This window comes from Geotrypetes seraphini, chromosome 5 (genome assembly GCF_902459505.1).
Source record: "Geotrypetes seraphini chromosome 5, aGeoSer1.1, whole genome shotgun sequence".
In the NCBI taxonomy this organism is placed as follows: Eukaryota; Metazoa; Chordata; class Amphibia; order Gymnophiona; family Dermophiidae; genus Geotrypetes; species Geotrypetes seraphini.
This window is the reverse complement of record NC_047088.1, coordinates 255874674-255886941: the sequence shown is the minus strand read 5'-3', so window position 1 is coordinate 255886941 and position 12268 is coordinate 255874674. Positions and strand designations below refer to the sequence as shown.

The window sequence follows — 12268 nt, the reverse complement described above, 5'->3', positions numbered from 1 at the left end:
CTTAAATTTTTCAAAATTCTTTTCCTCTCTTAAGTAAATTGGGAGTGAATTCCATGTCTGAGGCACCGTGATAGTAAAGATAGATTGCCGTCAAGTGTTGATAATTTTAAGAGAGGGGATGACCAATAGATGTTGGTCATTTGATCTCAATAATCTAGAAGAATTATACGGTATCAATGCTTTATAAATAAAAGCTGGGAGTTTTAAATGTGCTCGTTGGCTGTGTCGTAAGGTGTGTCTCCTGGCTCGAAGATGTATTATGCAGCACTGGACCTCATCGACTCCTCCGTCTTTTTGGCATTGGAGAGCTCATCTTCATGCGTCAGTTTTATGGGAGGCGCGTGAGGTGGGGGGCTTTTTGCTACTTTGGGACCCCTATTTACGTTCCTTGTCTCCTAGGGGACGTAGCCTTCTTCTTAATACCCTGGCTTAATGGTGCTCTCTCCTGGCTGGTTCTGGATCCCGGCATCTCTCTGCTCTGAGAAAGGTTGGGGGATGGGTTTGGGGGGGGGACTGTTCTTGGAGGGGATGCCTTGTTTATTTAGGTGCCCTGGAGTCATCAGAGTCCAGACCCTGGGGGGAATTCGGTCTGCGGTTTTCTATACTTCCTGTCCTTGCATTCCTCTCAGCTGAGTGGGGGGGGGGGGGGGGAGGGAGAAGGGGAACGGGGGATGGTGAGTAAGGCTTGTGGATAGGGGGGAACTAGGGGAGGTTGGGGCTTCTGGGCGGGTATAACCGACACATGTTTTTTGTCATGCTGTACTTGGTTATGAGATATTGCCTCTGTTCCTTCTGTTTGGGCACTTGTTGTTTTCTTCATTTCTGCTGGGTTTTTCATGTCTATAAAAATTGTTTACAATCTAAATGCAAGAGATTTGAATGCGAGCAAACATAACTTATATAGAATACGATGAGCAACTAGAAGCCAATGAGCTTTTTGAAGTAAAGGAGTCACATGATCAAACTTCTTTGCTTTCATAATAAGTTTAATGGAAGCATTCTGGATGATCTGCAGCCGCCTGATTTCCTTTGGTGCCATTCCCTTAAATAAAGCATTGCAGTAGTCCATTTTTGAGATAATCATTGAATGAATCAGTATATTCAATGATTTTGGACATAAAAATTTGGATATTGAGCGAATTTGGCGAAGCCTAAAAAAGGTAGCTTTAACAACATGGCTAACACGGTCATGGTAAGTTAATTTTTCATCAAAAATCACCCCTAAAATTCTAATTTTATTTATCTGCTTAAGGGTGACACCTTTGATGGTCACCTTTGAAGTCAGGCAATGTAATTACCAAGACAGGGGACTTTAGACCTCAGCACCGGTTTGAGAACTTGAATCTACTCGCTCTTACTTAAACAAGAAGCAATTTCTGTAGCAATTATTTTTCCAGTGTCGGCAACTGAGCAGGAGACACAGTTTCTAATTACTGATAGCATATATTACTTAACCTCGACATGGCACTGTGGCTCATTAAGAGAGGAAAATTTAAAGCCAGTACAAAGGAGGTTAAAATCAAAGGGGTCAGGACATGCAGCTCAAATGGGATAACTCTGGAACAGCATAAAGAAATATTCTTTACGGAAAAAGACAGCAGATACACAGAAGCACTAGAGGCCCATGCAACAGCAATATAGGGGCAGTATATTTTTGTGTATAGGTCCCAGGGAATTCGTCAGCAGAACGATTTGCAGAATTTCTAAAAATTACTGGGAAAACACCATTTTTTTTTTGGTAAAATAAAGTATGGAATTTTAAATTTGGCATCTTAAATTCCCCCTTCCTTTACTAAAGCGTAGCGCGGGTTTCAGCGCCGGCAGCGGCGGTAACTGCTCCGACGATCCTAGGAATTCTAGGAGCGTCGGAGCAGCGACCGCCGGCGGCGGCGATGAAATCCACGCCAGGCGTTAGTAAAGGATGGGGATTGTGAGGGAGCGCCGGTCGCTTTAGTATTTTATTGTTTGTTTGAAATTGTTGTCGAATGTGTCAAAGTTTCAAGTTTAATAAAAATTTGATTGATTACCTATCTTAGGTTCTAGGCGACATACAATGATATTTAAAAAACGGGGCATTACAAGTTCAAAATACTGAGCAAAAAAATAACAGCAAAAGGCAAAAACGGACGAATGAAAAAACAAAAGGGATGATGATTCTGTACGTATTTGCTGTGACCCGCCTTGGAAAAGGTGGGTTATTAAATAAATAAACTATTTATTTAAAAAATTTATGAATCGCTTAAATCTAAGCGATGCACAAAAACATTTACCGTATTTCTCACATATAACGCGCGCGTTATACGTGGTTTTTACATACCGCGCATACCTTTGCGCGTTATACGCGTGAGTGCATTGCACAAAATTTTTTTTACATAGTTCCCCCCCCCCGACGCCTGATTCATCACCCGGAAGGAGCGCTCGCACTCCCACCCCGAAGGACCGCTCGCACCCCCACCCGAAGGACCGCTCGCACCCCCACAGCCTCTCCCCCCTCCCCCATGGAGAAGCTGTCTACCTTGTTTCCGGATGCCAGCGAGCCCAGCTGTTTCCTCTGCCGGCGGTCCTGCCCCTTCTCAGAGCCCTGTGCTGCGCTGCTTCCTCTTCAGGCGGTCCCGCCCTTTCTCTGATGTCAGAGAAAGGGCGGGACCGCCGGAAGAAAAAGCAGCGCAGCAGGGCTCAGAGAAGGGGCAGGACCGCCGGCAGAGGAAACAGCTGGGCTCGCTGGCATCCGGAAATAAGGTAGACAGCTTCTCCATGGGGGAGGGGGGGGAGGCTGTGGGGGTGCGAGCGGTCCTTTGGAGTGGGAGTGCGAGCGCTCCTTCGGGGTGGGGGTGCGAGCGATCCTTCAGGGTGGTGGTGCGGGTGCATGCGAGCGGTCCTTCGGGGTGGGGGTGCGAGCGGTCCTGCGGAGGGGTGAATCGGACGTCGGGGGGGGCATCAGGCTTTCAGGGTAGGGACAGGACTTCAAGGGAGAAAGGAGAGTCGGGGCGGGCGAAAAGAGAGTCGGGGTCTCCAGAGGAGAGTCGGGGCGGGCGAAAGGAGAGTCGGGCAGCAAGCGTGGTACACGGGTGTGCGCGGTATATAAAAATTTCTGTACATAAAGTTGTGTTTTTCGCGCGCTATACCCGTGTGCGCGTTTTACACGGGTGCGCGTTATCTATGTGAAAATACGGTATATCCACAATTTGAAACACAAACAAACATTGTAAAATGCAATACACAAATAAATCAGTCTCCCCCACAAAATTTTCTTAATACGAATCCCATTTGCTTTTAAACTGATGAGCAGCACCCCTCCCTCAGATCTCAAACATCTTGCGGGTCGATAGACTTTCCACAAGCTTGAAAGCAAGTAGGAGAAGAGGAATCCAATATTTGATGAACGACAGACAGAGGTTATAGCAAATCCTCTGTTGAACAGGTAACCAGTGGAGAGCTTTTAAGATCGGACTAATATTATATTACATTAGTGATTTTTATTCCGCCATTACCTTGCGGTTCAAGGAGGATTACAGAAGAGGATTTCTGGACATGTCCAGAGGTGTTACAGAGTAGAGCGGGTCGCTTCAGAGGACTGAAATGTTTCATACGGTGTTAGTTAGTCTTCATGGAGTTCTTGAATAGCAGGGTTTTTATTTCTTTTCTGAAAGTTTTGTAGTCTGGAGTCGCGACTAGTAGATTGGAGAGTTGGTGGTCTAGTTTTGCTGCCTGTGTGGCTAGAAGGCCATCGTATAGTTTTTTCCGTTTGACGTCTCTGATTGGAGGGTGTGTGAATGGTGTCTGGGTTCTCCTGTGTCTGGTTGTGGTAGTTTGGATTAGGCAGTTGTTCAAGTAGGCTGGGCTGTCTCCATTAATGGTTTTAAATAGTAGACAGTAGAATTTAAATCGGATTCTTGCTTGAATTGGGAGCCAGTGTGAGTCGAGGTAGGCCTCGGTGATGTGGTCGTGTTTTCTTAGTGAAAAGATTAGTCTCAGGACTATGTTTTGTACTGTTTGTAGTTGTTTTATCAACTATAAGCAGCAGAATGGAGAAAACCCCAGATGAAATATAGAGGATCCTGGCCTCTTTTATACCCTTTTTAGAAAGCTATTTATTCTTTAGGATAAGCCAGTGGTTCCCAAACCTGTCCTGGGGGACCCCCAGCCAGTCAGGTTTTCAAGATATCCCTAATGAATATGCATGAGAGAGATTTGCATACCTGTCACTTCCATTATATGCAAATCTCTCTCATGCATATTCATTAGGGATATCTTGAAAACCTGACTAGCTGGGGGTCCCCCAGGACAGGTTTGGGAACCACTGGGATAAGCAATAATCCCCCTCTTTTACTAAGGTGTACAAGATGATTTAGTGCGTGGTAAATGCTAACACGTCCATAGAACATAATGGACGCGTTAGCTTTTAGCACGTGCAAATATTTAGCGCTAAATCAGCTAGCACGCCTTAGTAAAATGTAAGTCTCTTAAGGCAGGGGTAGGGAACTCCGGTCCTCGAGAGCCGTATTCCAGTCGGGTTTTCAGGATTTACCCAATGAATATGCATGAGATCTATTTGCATGCACTGCTTTCAATGCATATTCATTGGGGAAATCCTGAAAACCCGACTGGAATACGGCTCTCGAGGACCGGAGTTCCCTACCACTGGTCTGACTCAGCAGCGGCAATTCTTATGTTCTGCTCTAAGGGCTCCTTTTACTAAGCCACGTTAGGGATGTAACGCGCGGAATAGCGGGCGCTACATTGCAGCGCACACTAGACCTTACTGCCAGCATTGAGCTGGCATTAGTTCTAGAAGCGTAGCGCGCGGTGTAATCCATCGTACGGTGGAACACGGTATGCATAACCAACACATTTGAAAGAGTAATAGCTGGACAACATCATTCTATCAGCTCATTTCTCAGAGTATGGAGACTTGTTCAACTTTATTGTGATTTAGATCAGTGTTCTTCAACCTTTTTACACCCGTGGACCGGCAGAAATAAAAGAATTATTTTGTGGACCGGCAAACTACTAGGACTAAAATTAAAAAACCCCATTTACGCCCCATCTCCGCGAGCTCGGTCCCCGCAAACCATCTGATCCCATCTGCACAAGCTGCAATTATGATTTTATATTGAACGTATTTTATTCAAGTATAAAAAGAAACAATATTCTGAACAATTGTGATTTTATAAATACAAATATACAGAGCACGGACCAACAAAACCCCTGTCTCCCCTCCCCTTCACAAATATCCCCTCTACTCTCAAGAAAGCTGAACAAGCCAAGTTATTATAGAATGCTACATTGAAATATCATGCTAACAGAATACTGCAGTCCCCAGTTATGTCTCTAGCAGGATATATTCTAATGACAAAATAGAAATAAAATTATTTTTTTCTACCTTTTGTTGTCTCTGGTTTCTGCTTTCATCTTCTTTTCACTCTTTTCCTTCCACCATCTGCCCGTTCCATCCAATGTCTGCCCTCTCCCCCTTCCATATGTATCTGACTTCTTTCTATGCCCCTCTTCCTTGTCCATCCTCCTCTCTCCTTTTTACATCATTCATTCCAGCTTCACTGCCTTCTTCATTTTTATCTCTCTACACCAGATCTAGCATCTTTATCCCTCTCTCATTTCTCTGCTGACCCCCTTTCCAGCATCAATGTCTCTCTACTTTCTCATTCCTCTCTCCCCTTTCTCTCATCTGATCTCTCCATTCCACCCTGACCCCCCTTCCCCTCCTGTAATCTCCCTGCCAACTGTTTCCTTCCTTTTTTCTTTCTCCCTACCCTCCTTCCTTTTTTTCTTTCTCCCTTCCCTCCTCCCTCTATCCAACATTAACTCTCTTCCCATCCCTTTCCCTCCTCCCCTCCCAGCAGCATCTCTCCTTCTCCCTTCCCTCCTCCCTCTATCCAACATTAACTCTCTTCCCATCCCTTTCCCTCCTCCCCTTCCAGCATCATCTCTCCTTCTTCTCCCTTCCCTCCTCCCTCTATCCAACATTAACTTTCTTCCCATCCCTTTCCCTCCTCCCCTCCCAGCAGCATCTCTCCTTCTAACTTCCTTCAAGACCAGTAACAGCTCTCCCTTTTCCAGCACCTTCCCAGCCTCCTACAGTGGCTTCCTCCCCTTCCAGCAGCTCTCGGTACTTGCCTGCAGGAAGTTGCTGGTAAATCACTGCCCTGGCAAATAGGAGAGCTGGTGGGAGGGGAGGAAGTCACTATGAAGGCTCCCCAGGATCTTGTTCGCACACGCTGACCATCTCCCTCCACCTGCACCTGAATCTGAAGCTCTCTCCAGTCTAATCGCAACTTCCCCGCGGCCCTCTTCAGCAACTCGGCAGGGGTGGCGATCAAGACACGCTGCCGACGTCGGGACCTTCACTCTCTGAGTCCCGCCTATTTTGTTTCCGAACTTCCTGTTTCCGAACAGGCGAGACTCACAGAGGGAAGGCCCCGACGTTGGCAGCCTATCTTGATCGCCTGAGGCTGGGAGGAACATTAGTCAGCAGGAACCGCAGTCAGGAGGAACCGCAGTCGGCAGGAAATTTAACTGCCGACTTGATCTCGCCGGCCCTGTGCGGACCGGCAGAAATTTTCTGCGGACCGGCACCGGTCCGAGGACCGGCGGTTGAAGAACTGTGATTTAGACCATTGACGTAAATTACTTCAATGTAATATCCATAGAATATATATTGAGTCGCTTCTTATCATTTAAGGGCTCCTTTTACAAAGCCGCGTTGGCGGTTTAACGTGCACTAATTTGCCGGCCATGCTAGCCGCGACCGCCTCCTCTTAAGCCGGCGGTAGTTTTTCGGCTAGCGCAGGGGTTAGCGCGCGCTCGTAAGGTACGTGCGATAAAGTCGCTAACGCGGCTTCGTAAAAGGAGCCCTAAGTCATTTGTGATGCTCATTGGGAATTCTCCTCCATGTTTCCCATGTATACTTGCAGCTGAAATTATATGTACTGGCCCTGCTGGATTTGTTTGACATGAGACACTGGTTGGAGTGCCCTGCCAGTTTCGGCGGGCAGGGTCATAACATTAGCTGAATCAAGAAGCAGAAGGAAAGTTATTGTGGAGTGGTGGGGGGGGGAGGAGGGTGAAGTGATAGGGAAGATAGAAGAGGTGGGATTGGTGGAAATAGTTGTTAGGAAAGGGAGATAGTCAGAGGAAGCATAGGGATTGGCCAAGGGGCAGAGGTTGGAATGTTGCAGGAAAAGTTTTGGCGGTTAAGGCATTTGTGTTTTTGGTGTGGGAGAGGGTGGATGTGAAGGAGGAGGGGTGGAAAGAGTGTTTTCCTCCCTCCTTCCCAGGGATGGTTGGGATTGGCTGAGGGTTTGGATAGGAGAACGAGGGGGGGTGATGTGGTAGGGGGGGACGGTCGCAGCGGGGAAAAGGGAAGTGTGCAAAAAACATGGGGGATATTGTTGGAGGTGGCTGGAATTGAAATTAAATACATGTGATGAGGGGAAATAAAGGAATTACTCATGGGCGTCACCGCCATGAGTTGGGGTGTGTGACCTGACGATACCGGGGTCATGCTGTGGGGTGAAGTGGCAAGACGTTGCTTGAGGGGATGAGCAGAATTGAATCGGTTCAGCGGACAGCCACCAGGATGATCTCGGGGCTCAAGGGTCTCTCGTACGAAGAGAGACTGAACAAATTGCAGCTCTACACTCTCGAGGAACGTAGGGAGAGGGGAGACATGATCGAAACATTTAAGTACCTCACGGGACGTGTCGAAGTGGAAGATGATATTTTCTTTCTCAAGGGAGCTTCGGCCACAAGAGGGCACCCGCTCAAACTCAGAGGTGGAAAATTTCATGGCGACACCAGAAAGTATTTCTTCACAGAGAGAGTGGTTGATCATTGGAACAAGCTTCCAGGGCAGGTGATCGAGGAAGACAGCGTGCCAGACTTTAAGAATAAATGGGATACCCATGTGGGATCCCTACGAGGGTCAAGATAAGGAAATTGGGTCATTAGGGCATAGACAGGGGGTGGGTAAGCAGAATGGGCAGACTTGATGGGCTGTAGCCCTTTTCTGCCGTCATCTTCTATGTTTCTATGAGCTAGTTTCATCACCGAATGGCTCATGGGGGGAGGGATGGGGAAAGAGGGGTTTATGGTCCAACCTCTTTTATTGGGGTGAAATGTTACCAATATAAGACTTGATTGTTGAAATGTTAAAGTTTGGGTTATAAATAAAGCTGCGGCCAAGCATTTTTTCCAGTTAAGCAGTGTCTGTGCTTTATTTGAGCAAGTATTAGAGGTTGACTGGAGTTGACGAAGTGTGAATACTAATGTTATGTCGGCTTATAATCAATACTATCTCCTTGCTTATTAACTGTGATTTGTACAACTAGTCTGTTTCATGTTTGAGTTATCTTTTGTATATTTATATATTTATAATAATTATCTGTATACTTTGTATATTTATTTTGGAAAAATAAAAATATTCTTAAAAAAAAAAAAGATTCTTGAAAAAAAATTGTTATATTTGTGTCAGTGGAGGGCTAAATCATTAAGGCCATTAATAAAAAAAAAAAAAAAGAAAGAAAGAAAATATGGCTGCGATAAAAATGGTCAGAGCATGTGGGAAAGACTCACATAAGGGGTTCCTAAGGCCACTTTTTGACGCAGCTTAGTAAAAGGACTCCTCTAATTCTTTGCCATATTTTTACAAAAGTATTAAGGAGAAAAAGAAGTGGATGTCCCCGCAAATGGCAAGAGATGGGCGAATTACGCCATCTCCAGTGTGTTAGACGATTTTATTGTCACATGCTGTGAGTGGAGGTGCTGTGCATCTTAGTGGAGAGGGGAAGACATCTTGACTGGTCCAAGTTCAATACTGGCCAGCAATATGTGGAATCTTGGTTATAACCGTGTATCATCTCCTTCATGATTGGTTGCCTATAAGGCTGGCATGGTGGTAACTTCACAACCACCATTTAAACATGGCTGACTAAGGCCCGCACCTTGTTGGGCATACTACATGGACCAGGAGGGCCTTTTTCTTCTGTCATTTATTGTGTTTCTGTGTTACTTTGCAATGATTCAGTAAGTCATGTCCCATAAACTAGCTGAGTCAGTGTAGGTCGTTAGGATTGTGCAGCCCCAAAATATTCATAAAAACTCCCCCCCCTTTTACTACTTTACCCACCCCCCAATCAAAGGCATGTGAAGCAAAAAAATATATGGCGGTTTACCAGCAACCAGAGCAGCAAAAATAGAATGCCACTTCTCAAATCTGCTGACCACGACGCCCAACTAGAAAACATTCAGGAAAGAGCTGAAAACTATACTATTCAAGAAATTTGTCAAATGATCTAACCAAACTTTATTGACCTTTCCCGGATCCCAACGCATACTATAGCTATCAACCTTACAATCTCCCTGGGAATGCCCAAGCTAATTTCTTCTTGTAAACTGCCTAGAACTGAAAGATAATGGCGGGATAGAAGACATCAATGTAATAATAATAATAATAACTTTATTCTTCTATACCGCCATAGTCGTGAGACTTCTAGGCGGTTGAGAGCTGGACAATCAGCGAAGTTACAATGTGTTGAAATCCGGGATACAGTATATAGAAACTTACAAAAGCATATAGAATCTTACAAAAAAGTCCGGGAAACAGCGTGTAGAATTTGACAAAGAGCCTACAGAGATCTTACACAAAGGCAGAGAGATACAACATATGGAGTCTTTTTACAGGCAGTGAAGATACAGCAAACAGACTCTTAAAAAGGCAGCAGAATAAAATATTAGACATTTCAGATTTGAAAGCAGGAGTGGGCATATGTAGTGTTGGGTGTAGATACTTTTTTTAGGTGACAATTCTGTTGAATAAGGCAGTTTTTATGCTTTTTCTAAAGGCCTTATATGTCAGTCTTGCTCCATTTATGTAGTTGTCTAACCGGTATTGTTGTTTGTTAGCTTGGTACATAAAGGTTCTATCCAGGAAGGTTTTGTATTTGCAGCCGGTAATGCTCGGGTATGCAAATAGGTTGCTGTTTCTGGTTTGTCTCGTAGGATTGTATAGAGTAAAGTGAGGAAGCAGGTATGTAGGAGCTAGTCCCCATACCAGCTTGAAACATATGCAAGAGAACTTGAATATTATTCGTGCCTCCATTGGCAGCCAGTGAAGTAGTTTGTAGTAGGGGCTAATATGGTCGTTCTTTTTCAATCCAAATATCAAGCGGACCGCTGTGTTTTGGACAATCCTGAGTTTCCTTACGGTTTTTTTGGGGTAAACCCATATAAACAATATTGCAGTAATCCAGCGTTGAAAGCACTAGTGATTGCATTAGTTTTTGATTAAATATTTTTTGATGGACCTTAATTTCCATAGTGTCAGGAAACATTTTTTTACTACTATGTTCCACCATTGTCAAGTGTGTGTCTAGTGTGAGTCCCAATATTTTTATTGTTTTAGTAATCGGGGTACGCATGATCTTTTATATGTAACGTGGTATTGGTAATTTTGTTTGTTGGGCTTGCAAGGAAGACTTTTGTTTTTTTCTGTGTAATGTAATGTAAATGCTCCAGCACTCATAGAATTCTATGAGCATCCGAGCATTTAGCGCCCCGGGCCTCGGTAGAAACCTGTATTGCGGCTTAGTAAAAGAGGACCAAAATGTTTTACATTTTAAAAATTAACTACATTTACATTACATTTAGTGTTTTCTATCCTGCCAATACCTTTCAGTTCAAGGCGGTTTACAAAAAAAGTTGGTCTGGACATTCCCAGGGAGCTTACAGAGTTGATAGATAGAATGAGCTTCCACAAATTGACAACTAGCAAGAGCGATGGGTTTTGGGGGAGGGTTTATAAGGTTTTTGATTAGCTCATTTGACAAATTTTTTGAAAAGTATAGTTTTCAGTTCTCTCCTGAATGTTTTCTGGTTGATCGTCTTGGTCAGTAGCTTGGAGAGGTGGCAGTCTATTTTCGCTGCTCTGGTGGCTAGTATTAAATAATTTTACCTTATAGAAACATATAATGTGTTGCGTAATAAGAACTGCAAGATCAATCTATTCAACTACTGTAGGGAAAAGGAATTGTGGTATATTATAGGTCAAATAAACATCATTTAGCTGCTGTACTTAGTTGACATATGTACTCCGGTAAGATATTTTGAGATCATTAGTTGACAAATGCCATCTTCATAACCCTTCTATTACCTTTTAAACATGAGTAATTATTGGTTCCTCAATTAGTGGCATGCAAAGCTGAGAGTGAAAGGGAATAAACAGTACTGGAGGAGACTTCAAATATATCTCATAACCATTCAAATGCATTAGCATTGCCATTAGTTACCATCGTTAAGACTAATAGTGTGTCATTATAAAACAATCATATCTGTACCATGGTTTATATGGTATTATTTATTAAACTAGTCTTTAAGCCCTTTACATTAACGGGTGCTAGAACATATGTGTGTGTGTCTGTCTTTTTTTCTCTCTCTCCTTAGCCGCTTTCTTTCTTTCTGCCTTTCTTTTTCCTTGGCTGTCCATCACCACCCCTTGCCTGCTCCCCCTGTCCATTTTCCCTTCCTTTTACCTCCACTGTGTCCACCACCACCCCTTCACTGCTCTCCTTATGCAGCAGCAGCCCTTCTCCCTTTGTTTTACCTCCCCCCTGTCCAGCAGCACCTCTTTCCTTCTCCCTCTGTCCAACATTAGTCCTCCGTTCCTTTTTCTTCACCTCCCCTGTCCATCAGCATCTCTTTCCTTCTCCCCCTGTCCAGCAGTAGGCATCCCTTCCTTTTTTATCCTCCCTCCTCCTTCTTATCCCTATGATACTCTTACCTTGCTCTGCCCCTGATCAAAGGTTCCCGACAGCTGCCCAGTTGCACCCATTGGAAAAGTTCCCACTGCCGCATCCCGCACCCCTCCTGACGCGGCTCCCGCTGTCCTTTCTGTCTGTCTCTGTCCCTGGCCTCCTTTGCCTGTCTGTCTTTTTGTGTATCTCCCTGACTCTGTGTCTTTCTTCTTTCCTTTATGTCTCCCTTCCTCCCTCTGTCTGTCTGTCCAAAGCAGCATTCCATCCCCCTCCATTTCCCTCCCCCCACACCAGTTCCCTGTGCACCTGCCCCTGTGTCTTTCTTATTTTCTTTGTGTTTCCCTTCCTCTCTCTGTCTGTCCAAAGCAGCATTCCATACCCCTCCATTTCCCTCCCCCCACACCAGTTCCCTGAGCACCTGCCCCTGTGTATTTCTTATTTTCTTTGTGTTTCCCTTCCTCTCTCTGTCTGTCTGTCCATCCAAAGCAGCATTCCCTTCC

General features: G+C 44.8%; 1 protein-coding gene across 4 annotated transcripts in view; it reads right to left on the bottom strand.

Annotated features, from left to right (window-relative positions):
* Window positions 1-12268, bottom strand: part of CNTNAP5 (contactin associated protein family member 5) — an 885931-nt gene that overhangs the window by 515344 nt on the left and 358319 nt on the right. The window lies entirely within an intron of this gene.